Consider the following 13,122-nt stretch of genomic DNA (forward strand, 5'->3'; position numbering starts at 1 on the left):
TTTTTTGTTTGTTCTTTCCAATGTGTCAAGTAATTCTCTTTTTGTTTTCTCATGATTTGGTTGGGTCTAATTGTGTTGTTGTTGTTGTTGTTGTTGTTGTCCTGGGGCTGTGTGGGGTCTGTTTGTGTTTGTGAACAGAGCCCCAGGACAAGCTTACTTAAGGGACTCTTCTCCAAGTTCATCTCTCTGTAGGTGATGGCTTTAATATGGAAGGTTTGGGAATCACTTCCTTTTAAGTGATTATAGAATTTAACAGCTCTTTTCTGGATTTTAATAATTAGCGGGTATCTGTCAATTTGGTATTTGTTCCTTTTGATGGCATAGAAGGCCCTTCTTGCCTTGTCTCTCAGATCGTTCACAGCTTTGCGGACGTTACCTGTGGCGCTGTTGTTTAGGCCGAGGCATGTATTGTTTTTTTGTGTGGCTAGGGCAACGGTGTCTAGATGGAATTTGTATTTGTGGTCCTGGCAACTGGACCTTTTTTTTAACACCATTATTTTTTTGTTAATGAGATTTACTGTCAGGGCCCAGGTCTGACATAATCTGTGCAGAAGATCTAGCTGCTGCTGTAGGCCCTCCTTGGTTGGTGACAGAAGCACCAGATCATCAGCAAACAGTAGACATTTGACTTCAGATTCTAGTAGTGTGAGGTCGGGTATTGGAGACTGTTCTAGTGCCCTTGCCAATTCGTTGATATAAATATATGGTGAAGAGGGTGGGGCTTAAACTGCATCCCTGTCTCACCCCACGGCCCTGTGGAAAGAAATGTGTGTGTTTTTTGCCAATTTTAACCGCAAACTTCTTGTTTGTGTACATGGATTTTATAATGCTGTATGTTTTTCCCCCAACACCACTTTCCATCAATTTGTAAAGCAGACCCTCATGCCAAATTGAGTCAAAAGCTTTTTTGAAATCAACAAAGCATGAGAAGACTTTGCCTTTGTTTTGGTTTGTTTATTTGTCAATTAGGGTGTGCAGGGTGAATATGTGGTCTGTCGTACGGTAATTTGGTAAAAAGCCAATTTGACATTTGCTCAGTATATTGTTTTTACTGAGGAAATGAACTAGTGTGCTGTTAATGATAATGCAGAGGATTTTCCCAAGGTTGCTGTTGACGCAGATTCCACGGTAGTTATTGGTGTCAAATTTGTCTCCACTTTTGTGGATTGGGGTGATCAGTCCTTTTTTCCAAATATTGGGGAAGATGCCAGAGCTAAGGATGACGTTAAAGAGTTTAAGTATAGCCAATTGGAATTTGTGATCTGTATATTTTGTCATTTCATTGAGGATACCATCAACACAACATGCCTTTTTGGGTTGAAGGGTTTTTATTTTGTCCTGTATTTCATTCAATGTAATTGGATAATCCAGTGGGTTCTGGCAGTCTTTAGTAGTTGATTCTAAGATTTGCATTTAATCCTGTATATTTTTTTGCTGTTTGTTCTTTGTTATAGGGCCAAAAAGATTGGAGAAGTGGTTTACCCATACATTTCCGTTTTGGGTAGATTGCTCTTCGTGTTTTTTTTTTTTTTAGTGTCTTCCAATTTTCCCAGAAGTGGTTAGAGTCTATGGATTATTCAATTACATTGAGCTGATTTCTGACATGCTGTTCCTTCTTTTTCCGTAGTGTATTTCTGTATTGTTTTAGTTATTCACCATAGTGAAGGTGTGGGCTCAGGTTTTCTGGGTCTCTATGTTTTTGGTTGGATAGGTTTCTCAATTTATTTTTTAGGTTGTTGCATTCTTCATCAAACCATTTGTCATTGTTGTTACTTTTCTTCGGTTTTCTGTTAGAGATTTTTAGATTTGATAGGGAAGCTGAGAGGTCAAATATACGGTTAAAATGTTCTACTGCTAAGTTTATACCTTCATAATAATGCAACAAATGTTGTAGTTAAACTCAAATATACTAATTGACAAAAAACATTTTTTTTGACTAAATGTTTAAAAAAGGTATAATCTTTGTAAATGATATCATCGGTAGGACTGGTGGAGTTATGTCGCACATGCAGCTAACAAAAACATATGGAAATGTCTGCTCTACCCAAAATTACAACCAAATAATTGCGGCCTTACCGCAAAAATGGAAGAGGAAAGTAGAAGGAGGAGAAAGTAAGGAACTTGTCTGTCGGCCTTGCATTAAAGAATATAACTGGCCTAGCCAGTCTCCAGACCTGAACCCAATAGAAAATCTTTGGAGGGAGCTGAAAGTCTGTATTGCCCAGCGACAGCCCCGAAACCTGAAGGATCTGGAGAAGGTCTGTATGGAGGAGTGGGCCAAAATCCCTGCTGCAGTGTGTGCAAACCTGGTCAAGACCTACAGGGAACGTATGATCTCTGTAATTGCAAACAAAGGTTTCTGTACCAAATATTAAGTTCTGCTTTTCTGATGTATCAAATACTTATGTCATGCAATAAAATGCTAATTAATTACTTTAAAATCATACAATGTGATTTTCTGGATTTTTGTTTTAGATTCCGTCTCACGCAGTTGAAGTGTACCTATGATAAAAATTACAGACCTCTACATGCTTTGTAAGTAGGAAAACCTGCAAAATCGGCAATGTATCAAATACTTGTTCTACCCACTGTATATATATATATATATATGTATATGTATGTATGTGTGTATATATATATATATATACACAGTGGGGAGAACAAGTATTTGATACACTGCCGATTTTGCAGGTTTTCCTACTTACAAAGCATGTAGAGGTTTGCAATTACAGAGATCATACGTTTCCTGTAGGTCTTGACCAGGTTTGCAGACATTGCAGCAGGGATTTTGGCCCACTCCTTCATACAGACCTTCTTCAGATCCTTCAGGTTTCGGGGCTGTCGCTGGGCAATACGGACTTTCAGCTCCCTCCAAAGATTTTCTATTGGGTTCAGGTCTGAAGACTGGCTAGGCCACTCCAGGACCTTGAGATGCTTCTTACGGAGCCACTCCTTAGTTGCCCTGGCTGTGTGTTTCGGGTCGTTGTCATGCTGGAAGACCCAGCCACGACCCATCTTCAAACCTCTTACTGAGGGAAGGAGGTTGTTGGCCAAGATCTCGCAATACATGGCCCCATCCATCCTCCCCTCAATACGGTGCAGTCGTCCTGTCCCCTTTGCAGAAAGGCATCCCCAAAGAATGTTGTTTCCACCTCCATGCTTCACGGTTGGGATGGTGTTCTTGGGGTTGTACTCATCCTTCTTCTTCCTCCAAACACGGCGAGTGGAGTTTAGACCAAAAAGCTCTATTTGCGTCTCATCAGACCACATGACCTTCTCCCATTCCTCCTCTGGATCATCCAGATGGTCATTGGCAAACTTCAGACGGGCCTGGACATGCGCTGGCTTGAGCAGGGGGACCTTGCGTGCGCTGCAGGATTTTAATCCATGACGGCGTAGTGTGTTACTAATGGTTTTCTTTGAGACTGTGGTCCCAGCTCTCTTCAGGTCATTGACCAGGTCCTGCCGTGTAGTTCTGGGCTGATCCCTCACCTTCCTAATGATCATTGATGCCCCACGAGGTGAGATCTTGCATGGAGCCCCAGACCGAGGGTGATTGACCGTCATCTTGAACTTCTTCCATTTTCTAATAATTGCGCCAACAGTTGTTACCTTCTCACCAAGCTGCTTGCCTATTGTCCTGTAGCCCATCCCAGCCTTGTGCAGGTCTAAAATTGTTTCCTGATGTCCTTACACAGCTCTCTGGTCTTGGCCATTGTGGAGAGGTTGGAGTCTGTTTGATTGAGTGTGTGGACAGGTGTCTTTTATACAGGTAACAAGTTCAAACAGGTGCAGTTAATACAGATAATGAGTGGAGAACAGGAGGGCTTCTTAAAGAAAAACTAACAGGTCTGTGAGAGCCGGAATTCTTACTGGTTGGTAGGTGATCAAATACTTATGTCATGCAATAAAATGCAAAATAATTACTTAAAAATAATACAATGTGATTTTCTGGATTTTTGTTTTAGATTCCGTCTCTCACAGTTGAAGTGTACCTATGATAAGACTTACAGACCTTTACATGATTTGCAAGTAGGAAAACCTGCAAAATTGGCAGTGTATCAAATACTTGTTCTCCCCACTGTGTGTATATATATATATATATATATATATATGGGGGATTGGAAGTGATGCAGACAATTATATTGATGGAAGTTACAATCTATCTGCAATATTAAGTTGATCCACCCCCACCCCCCGCAAACAAAAAAAATAAAAATAAAGAATTACACCTTCACTATTACATTGGAAAGTTAGGGGTGTCTGTGGGCTGACTGTGAACGTTCTGAGAGACTCTGGGTTGAGGTCAGTGATAAAGTAGTCTACAGTACAACTGCCAAGAGATGAGCTATAGGTGTACCTATCATAGGAGTCCCCTCGAAGCCTACCATTGACTATGTACATACCCAGCATGCGACAGAGCTGCAGGAGTTGTGACCCGTTTTTGTTGGTTGCAGTTGTGCCTAGGGGGGCATATGGGGGAGGGAATGCTGTCAACTCCAGGTAGGTGTTTGTCCCCCTGTGTGCTGAGGGTGTCAGTTTCTTGTCCAGTTCTGGCATTTAGGTCGCAACAGACTAGTAAATGTCCCAGGGTCTGGAAATGATTGATTTCCCCCTCCAGGATTGAGAAGCTGTCTTCATTAAAGTATGGGAATTCTAGTGGGGGGATATAGGTAGCACACAGGAGGACATTTTTCTCTGTTGAGATAATTTCCTTTTGAATTTCTAGCCAAATGTAAAATCTTCCTGTTTTGATTAATTTAATGGAGTGAGTTAGATCTGCTCTATACAAAATTAGCCTACCCCCTGAGTCCCTTCCCTGTTTCATACTTGGTAGTTTGGTGGATGGGACTACCAGCTCTCTGTAACCAAGAGGGCAACCAGTGAGTCCGTCTACTCTATACAATGTTTATTGTAGGATGACAATGTCTGTATTTCCGATTTCTTTGGTGAAGTCCAGGTTCCTGCTCTTTAGGCCAAAGGCAGATGACCTCAGGCCTTGGATATTCCAGGATGAAATTATGAAGGCTTTGTGTTCCATAAAGTTTCTAATGTTGTTGGTCGTGTGGTTTGGTCTCAGGCCAGTAATTGTGAGCAGAGCCTGCTGAGCATCTGGTACATGCCATTGTCTTGCGCTACTGTAAGAGTGGGGGTTGGGCCTGTATGCCTGCTCACGGCCTGGGCGTATGTGTGACTTTCATGTTGAGGCCCTATTTGTGGGAGTGGGGGGCATGGGGTGGGTAGGAGGGGCATAGGTCTGATCTGAGGGGGCCTAAATGGTGTGTGGGCATGGTTGACTTGGGGGGGTGTTAATTGGTTGGGTTGGGGGTGAGGGTGTAGATGTGGCTGGTGGTGCTGTGGTCTGGATGTGGGCCCTCTCGGTGGGGGTCCTCTATGTGTAGGTCCGGGGGGCGTCCCGCAGGTCTGGGAGAGTGTCTCGCAGGTCCTCCTGTTCACTTCAATCAGGCCAAACAGGTTTATTCACACGGCTGCCATGACACCCTAAATATCACACAGTGCTCCCCTCTCAGATCTAACTCCCACTGGTGCCTCACATCAAACAATATAAGACATAGACATAGACTGAAGCTGTAACAGTACAAGCTAGGGAAGCTGTTAGAAGTCTTTCCTCCTACAAGCATACTGTACATCTGCTTTGTTTCTTAGTGTGTGAGGGGGTGGGGGTGAGGGGGTGGGGTGACAGTGTGTGTGTGTGTGCGTGCATGCATGTGTGTGTGTGTGTGTGTGTGTGTGTGTGTGTGTGTGTGTCTATGTGTTTGTGCATGTGTGCATGCATGCAGGTGTGAAAGTGTGTGTGTGTGCGTGCATGCATGTGTGTGTGTGTATGTGTGTGTGTGTGTGTGTGTGTGTGTGTGTGTGTGTGTGTGTGTGTGTGTGTGTGTGTGTGTGTGTGTGCGTAGCACACAAGACAGATGAGTCCCAACTGAATATTTCATACATTTTGTTTATTATGAATCACAGTGTTTTTGCAGCAACCTGCCAATGAGAGAACATCAAAGATCTGGCAGCCATGTGGAACAGAGAAACTAACTCATGACAAGAGAAATAGACACCACAAGCCACCAGATTACCATCATGGTTACTGAAGATAGGAAACAACCAGACCATCATGGTTACTGAAGACATGAAACAACCAGACCATCATGGTTACTGAAGACATGAAACAACCAGACCATCATGGTTACTGAAGACATGAAACAACCAGACCATCATGGTTACTGAAGACATGAAACAACCAGACCATCATGGTTACTGAAGACATGAAACAACCATAAAATCATGGTTACTGAAGACATGAAACAACCAGACCATCATAGTTATTGAAAACATAAAACAACCAGACCATCATGGTTACTGAAGACATAAAACAACCAGACCATCATGGTTAATAACTGGCAGTGGTTCAGGAAGAGCTAGTTAACCCTTTGTCTGAGAAGTCGAGAGATCCTTAGTATTCAGGGCACCAACATGGATGCCACCGTGTAAGAAACACATGTTTTTGTAAGAGAAGTTTGAAAGCTTCATGAGACTTGTAGAGTCAGTCTGACACATCTCTTCTGAATACCAAGCTGAACTTATAACTTATTCATCCAAAACCCACTTTTATTGTTTATATATATATATATATATATATATATATATATATATATATATATATATATATATATATATATATATTCATCCAAAACCCACTTGTATTATATATATATATATATATATATATATAAATGTCACGTTCATCTAATGACGGGTCAGACCAAGGCGCAGCGTGATATACGTACATGTTTATTAAACCAAATAAACACAATGACAAAACAATAAACTAAACGAAACGTGAAGTCCAAGGTAGCACACACAACATACCTTACACGGAACAAGATCCCACAACTCAACAGTGCCAATAGGCTGCCTAAGTATGATCCCCAATCAGAGACAACGAGCGACAACTGCCTCTGATTGGGAACCACACCGGCCAACATAGAACTATACATATTAGAATGACTACCACAGAATATACAGAGTGGAGCCGCTGACCGGAGCTGGACTGGACCCCGGTGGAGCGGACTGCTCTGGCTCCGGAGTGGCACAGCTGACCGGAGCTGGATCAGGCACCGGTGGAACGGGCACGGGCCGTGCCGGACTGGACAAACGCACCACTGGTCTGGTGCGAGGAGCAGGCACGGCCCGGACCTGACTAGGAACACGCAACACTGGCTTGGTGCGAGAAGCAGGAACAGGCCGGGCCGGGCTGGCGACGCGTACCACTGGCTTGGTGCGAGGAGCAGGAACAGGCCGGGCCGGGCTGGCGACGCGCACCACTGGCTTGGTGCGAGGAGCAGAAACAGGCCGGGCCGGACTGTGGAGGCGGACTGGAGGTCTAGAGCGGAGAGCAGGCACAACCCGTCCTGGCTGGCTGCCCACTTTCGCACTACACGTGCGGGGTTCTGGCACAGGACGTACAGGACTGTGCCGGCGCACTGGCGACACAGTACGTAGCTCCGCATAACACGGAGCTTGCCCAGTCATACACCTCTTCGACTGAGTACAGGGAGTTGGCTCTGCTCTAACCCTAGGCTCCGCCAACCACCCCGTGTGCCCCCCCAATTTTTTTTCTTGGGGCTGCTTCTCGGTCTTCCTCCTCGACCGGCCTCCTCCGTGTTGCCATTGCTCCTCTCCTGCCTGGGCATCTAACTTAGCCCATGGTCCTTTCCCCGCAAATATCTCCTCCCATGACCACAAATTGGCCACCTGTGACATGGCCATCCGCTCCACCTGGGCACACTGCTTGGTCCTTGTTTGGTGGGATCTTCTGTCTCGTTCGTCTAATGACAGGTCAGACCAAGGCGCAGCGTGATATACATACATGTTTATTAAACCAAATAAACACAACGACAAAACAATAAACTAAACGAAACGTGAAGTCCAAGGTAGCACACCTTACACGGAACAAGATCCCACAACTCAACAGTGCCAATAGGCTGCCTAAGTATGATCCCCAATCAGAGACAACGAGCGACAGCTGCCTCTGATTGGGAACCACACCGGCCAACATAGAAATATACATACTAGAATGACTACCATAGAACATACACAACACAGAATATACACACCCTGACTCAACATATACGAGTCCCCTGAGTCAGGGCGTGACAATAAATATTTATATACAGTGGGGAAAAAAAGTATTTAGTCAGCCACCAATTGTGCAAGTTCTCCCATTTAAAAAGATGAGAGAGGCCTGTAATTTTGATCATAGGTACACGTCAACTATGACAGACAAAATGAGAAACAAAAATCCAGAAAATCACATTGTAGGATTTTTTATGAATTTATTTGCAAATTATGGTGGAAAATAAGTATTTGGTCAATAACAAAAGTTTCTCAATACTTTGTTATATACCCTTTGTTGGCAATGACACAGGTCAAACGTTTTCTGTAAGTCTTCACAAGGTTTTCACACACTGTTGTTGGTATTTTGGCCCATGCAGATCTCCTCTAGAGCAGTGATGTTTTGGGGCTGTCGCTGGGCAACACAGACTTTCAACTCCCCTCCAAAGATTTTCTATGGGGTTGAGATCTGGAGACTGGCTAGGCCACTCCAGGACCTTGAAATGCTTCTTACGAAGCCACTCCTTCGTTGCCCGGGCGGTGTGTTTGGGATCATTGTCATGCTGAAAGACCCAGCCACGTTTCATCTTCAATGCCCTTGCTGATGGAAGGAGGTTTTCACTAAAAATCTCACGATACATGGCCCCATTCATTCTTTCCTTTACACGGATCAGTCGTCCTGGTCCCTTTGCAGAAAAACAGCCCCAAAGCATGATGTTTCCACCCCCATGCTTCACAGTAGGTATGGTGTTCTTTGGAGGCAACTCAGCATTCTTTGTCCTCCAAACACAACGAGTTGAGTTTTTACCAAAAAGTTATATTTTGGTTTCATCTGACATTCTCCCAATCCTCTTCTGGATCATCCAAATGCACTCTAGCAAACTTCATACGGGCCTGGACATGTACTGGCTTAAGCAAGGGGACACGTCTTGCACTGCAGGATTTGAGTCCCTGGCGGCGTAGTGTGATACTGATGGTAGGCTTTGTTACTTTGGTCCCAGCTCACTGCAGGTCATTCACTAGGTCCCCCCGTGTGGTTCTGGGATTTTTGCTCACCGTTCTTGTGATCATTTTGACCCCACGGGGTGAGATCTTGCGTGGAGCCCCAGATCGAGGGAGATTATCTGTGGTCTTGTATGTCTTCCATTTCCTAATAATTGCTCCCACAGTTGATTTCTTCAAACCAAGCTGCTTACCTATTGCAGATTCAGTCTTCCCAGCCTGGTGCAGGTCTACAATTTTGTTTCTGGTGTCCTTTGACAGCTCTTTGGTCTTGGCCATAGTGGAGTTTGGAGTGTGACTGTTTGAGGTTGTGGACAGGTGTCTTTTATACTGATAACAAGTTCAAACAGGTGCCATTAATACAGGTAACGAGTGGAGGACAGAGGAGCCTCTTAAAGAAGAAGTTACAGGTCTGTGAGAGCCAGAAAATCTTGCTTGTTTGTAAGTGACCAAATACTTATTTTCCAGCATAATATGCAAATAAATTCATTACAAATCCTACAATTTGATTTTCTGGATATTTTTTTCTCAATTTGTCTGTCATAGTTGACGTGTACCTATGATGAAAATTACAGGCCTCTCTCATGTTTTTAAGTGGGAGAACCTGCACAATTGGTGACTGACTAAATACTTTTTTCCCCACTGTATATATATATATATACTGTATACAATTTATACAATAAATATTTATATATATATATATATATATATATATAATACAAATGGGTTTGGATGAATAAATATATATATATATATATATATATATATATATATATATATATATATATATATATATATATATATATATATTTAGAAGAGGATATATAAACAAGTTTGACGTTCTGTCAAACATTCGTGTGTGTGTGTGTTTATGCAGGTGTGTGTGTGTGTATGTGACAGGTGTGTTAGCGTATGCATGTGTATGCTAGCGTGTGTGTGCATGTGTGTGTGTGACTCGTCTGCGCCAGGCACGGCGCGTGGGGAATTTCACAAGGACAAAATCTGGTGGGTTTCCTGTCAGAGAGACAGAGGCAGATATGAAAGAGGGTTGCTTGTCTCGCCACTAATTCAGCACCGGGGAACAAAACAGGCTCGACTCTGCCAGCTCCCAGCACCAAGCCCACTAGTCTGCCTCCTCACTTTAGCTTCCAATTGGCTCATTCACCCCCCCTCCTCTCCCCTGTAACTATTCCCCAGGTCATTGCTGTAAATGAAAATGTGTTCTAAGTCAACTTACCTGGTAAAATAAGGGTAAAATAAAACATATGAATAAATTATGTAAGAGCAGCTCAAACTTTCTACTTTGGATAGAAAAACAAGGGAAAAACCCTGTTTGGTTTTAATAAAGAGAGGTTTTAATACAGAGAGGTTTTAATACGGAGAGGTTTTAATAAAGAGAGATTTTAATAAAGAGAGGTTATAATACAGAGAGGTTTTAATACGGAGAGGTTTTAATAAAGAGAGATTTTAATAAAGAGAGGTTATAATACAGAGAGGTTTTAATAAAGAAAGGTTTTAATAGATATATGTTTTAATACAGAGACATTTTAATAAAGCAATGTTTTAATAGAGAGGTTTTAATAAGGAGAGAGGTTTTAATAAAGAGAGGTTTTAATACAGAGAGGTTTAATAGAGAGATGTTTTAATAAAGAGAGAGAGGTGGAGCATTGACTTGTTTTCCTTGTAAGAGGACATGTAACCTTGCCTGAAACCTAGAAAGTCAACTGTTACTCCTGGACCTGAAGCTAGTTCTTCGATCAAGAGCTACACCCCAATGAGTTTGGCATGTGGAGCGGGCCCAGGGTTACATACCAGTCAGTGACAACATATGTGTCCCAAATTACACCCTATTCCCTATTTAGTGCACTACTTTAGACCAGGGCCCATAGGGATCTGATCAAAAGTAGTGCACTATAGGACACAGCCAGTGTCTCTCCTAGTCTGGCCATCCCAGAGTTCAACCTCTCCTGTACAATTCTCCTGACTTAGTGACTTTGATAGAGCATAGACACCACTTGACATTATAATGTAAATGTCCCATTCACAACTGGATATGCACATCAATAAGAGTCTGTTACATTCTGCTCACGTTCTGCTATTAAAGTATTAGAGCACTGAAATTAAAGGAGATTGAGGGCCCTGTCGGGCTTTTACAGCCTGAAAACCTAAATGTTTCACAACCGCAGTGTGTGTGTGTTTGTTTGTTTGTTTGTGTTTGCATGTGTAAAAGCCCTCCTCTCTGAAAGGTCGACCAGAGAGAGATATGGCCTTAGTCTTGCTGGATCTTGCTACGTTTCTCTCTTTCTTTACTGAGGGAGCGAGAGATGAGAGTGCCGGCCAGCCCTCAGGCTGCATCCACTCCCTCCCTCGCTCTCTTCCCCTCTCCCTCCCCACTCTCTCCCTCTTATCAATACCAGGCCAGAGGTAGAGAAATGGAGCTTTGGATCAATTGGAAAAGGCTGAATACTGCTGGGAGCCTCCCTCCATGCAAAAGAGAGAGAGAGAAAGAGAGAGAGAGTGCGGCCCTAACAAAGAACAAACAGCAGAAACATATACAGTTGAAGTCAGAAGTTTACATACACCTTAGCCAAATACATTTAAACTCAGTTTTTCACAATTCCTGACATTTAATCCTAGTAAAGATTCTCTGTCTTAGGTCAGTTAGGATCACCACTTTATTTTAGGAATGTGAAATGGCAGAATAATAGTAGAGAGAATGATTTATTTCAGCTTTTCTTTCTTTCATCACATTCCCAGTGGGTCAGAAGTTTACATACACTCAATTAGTATTTGGTAGCATTGCCTTTAAATTGTTTAACTTGGGTCAAACGTTTCGGGTAGCCTTCCACAAGCTTCCCACAATAAGTTGGGTGAAATGTCTTCCCACAATAAGTTGGGTGAAATTTGGCCCATTCCTCCTGACATAGCTGGTGTAAGTGAGTCAGGTTTGTAGGCCTCCTTGCTCGTACACGCTTTTTCAGTTCTGCCCACAAAATGTTCTATAGGATTGAGTCAGGGATTTGTGATGGCCACTCCAATACCTTGTCTTTGTTGTCCTTAAGCCATTTTGCCACAACTTTGGAAGTATGGTTGGGGTAATTGTCCATTTGGAAGACCCATTTGTGACCAAGCTTTAACTTCCTGACTGATGTCTTGAGATGTTGCTTCAATATATCCACATCATTTTCCTTCCTCATGATGCCATCTATTTTGTGAAGTGCACCAGTCCCTCCTGCAGCAAAGCACCCCCACAGCATGATGCTACCACACCCGTGCCTCACGGTTGGGATGGATTTCTTCGGCTTGCAAGCGTCCCCCTTTTTCCTCCAAACATAACAATGGTCATTATGGCCAAACAGTTCTATTTTTGTTTCATCAGACCAGAGGACATTTCTCCAAAAAGTACGATCTTTGTCCCCATGTGCAGTTGCAAACCATAGTCTGGCTTTTTTATGGTGGTTTTAGAGCAGCATTTTCACAGTACATTCATTTCTAGGAGACAGAACGCGTCTCCTTCCTGAGCGGTATGACATCTGCGTGGTGCCATGGTGTTTATACTTGCGTACTATTGTTTGTACAGATGAACGTGGTACCTTCAGGCATTTGGAAATTGCTCCCAAGGATGAACCAGACTTGTGGAGGTAAAAAAACAAACATCTGAGGTCTTAGCTGATTTCTTTTGATTTTCCCATGATGTCAAGCAAAGAGGCACTGAGTTTGAAGGTAGACCTAAAAATACATCCACAGGTACACCTCCAATTGACTCAAATTATGTCAATTAGCCTATCAGAAGCTTCTAAAGCCATGACATCATTTTCTGGAATTTTCCAAGCTGTTTAAAGGCACAGTCAACTTAGTGTATGTAAACTTCTGACCCAGTGGAATTGTGATACAGTGAATTATTAGTTAAATAATCTGTCTGTAAACAATTGTTGGAAAAATTACTTGTGTCATGCACAAAGTAGATGTCCTAACCGACTTGCCAAAACT

The sequence above is a fragment of the Coregonus clupeaformis genome, chromosome 1 (genome assembly GCF_020615455.1).
Source record: "Coregonus clupeaformis isolate EN_2021a chromosome 1, ASM2061545v1, whole genome shotgun sequence".
In the NCBI taxonomy this organism is placed as follows: domain Eukaryota; kingdom Metazoa; phylum Chordata; class Actinopteri; order Salmoniformes; family Salmonidae; genus Coregonus; species Coregonus clupeaformis.